This window comes from Mustelus asterias, chromosome 12 (genome assembly GCF_964213995.1).
Source record: "Mustelus asterias chromosome 12, sMusAst1.hap1.1, whole genome shotgun sequence".
NCBI lineage: Eukaryota > Metazoa > Chordata > Chondrichthyes > Carcharhiniformes > Triakidae > Mustelus > Mustelus asterias.
In genome coordinates, this window is record NC_135812.1 from 30,709,619 (window position 1) to 30,710,735 (window position 1,117).

At 67.5% G+C, this 1,117-nt stretch overlaps 1 protein-coding gene across 12 annotated transcripts in view; it reads left to right on the top strand.

Moving 5' to 3' along the window:
• Positions 1-1,117, top strand: part of auts2a (activator of transcription and developmental regulator AUTS2 a) — a 1,221,519-nt gene that overhangs the window by 22,806 nt on the left and 1,197,596 nt on the right. The window lies entirely within an intron of this gene.

Consider the following 1,117-nt stretch of genomic DNA (forward strand, 5'->3'; position numbering starts at 1 on the left):
TGGTGTGGTGTGGTGCGTGGGTGGTGGTGTGGTGCGTGTGTGGGGGTGTGGTGCGTGTGTGGGGGTGTGGTGCGTGTGTGGGGGTGTGGTGCGTGTGTGGGGGTGTGGTGCGTGTGTGGGGGTGTGGTGCGTGTGTGGGGGTGTGGTGCGTGTGTGGGGGGTGTGGTGCGTGTGTGGGGGTGTGGTGCGTGTGTGGGGGTGTGGTGCGTGTGTGGGGGTGTGGTGCGTGTGTGGGGGTGTGGTGCGTGTGTGGGGGTGTGGTGCGTGTGTGGGGGTGTGGTGCGTGTGTGGGGGTGTGGTGCGTGTGTGGGGGTGTGGTGCGTGTGTGGGGGTGTGGTGCGTGTGTGGGGGTGTGGTGCGTGTGTGGGGGTGTGGTGCGTGTGTGGGGGTGTGGTGCGTGTGTGGGGGTGTGGTGCGTGTGTGGGGGTGTGGTGCGTGTGTGGGGGTGTGGTGCGTGTGTGGGGGTGTGGTGCGTGTGTGGGGGTGTGGTGCGTGTGTGGGGGTGTGGTGCGTGTGTGGGGGTGTGGTGCGTGTGTGGGGGTGTGGTGCGTGTGTGGGGGTGTGGTGCGTGTGTGGGGGTGTGGTGCGTGTGTGGGGGTGTGGTGCGTGTGTGTGGGTGGGGTGCGTGTGTGTGGGTGGGGTGCGTGTGTGTGGGTGGGGTGCGTGTGTGTGGGTGGGGTGCGTGTGTGTGGGTGGGGTGCGTGTGTGTGGGTGGGGTGCGTGTGGGTGGGGGTGCGTGTGGTGGGCTGGGTGCGGTGTGTGTGCGTGGGGTGGGGGTGGGGTGTGTGTGGGCTGGGTGCGGTGTGTGTGCGTGGGGTGGGGGTGGGGTGTGTGTGTGTGGGTGGGGTGTGTGTGTGTGGGTGGGGTGTGTGTGTGGGTGGGGTGTGTGTGTGTGGGTGGGGTGTGTGTGTGGGGGTGGGTTGTGTGTGTGTGGGTGGGGGTGTGTGTGTGGGTGGGGTGTGTGTGTGTGGGTGGGGTGTGTGTGTGTGGTGGGGTGTGTGTGTGTGGATGGGGTGTGTGTGTGTGGGTGGGGTGTGTGTGTGTGGGTGGTGTGTGTGGGCGTGTGTGGTGTGTGTGTGTGGGCGGGGGGTGGGTGGGTGGGGATGGGTGTGTGTGT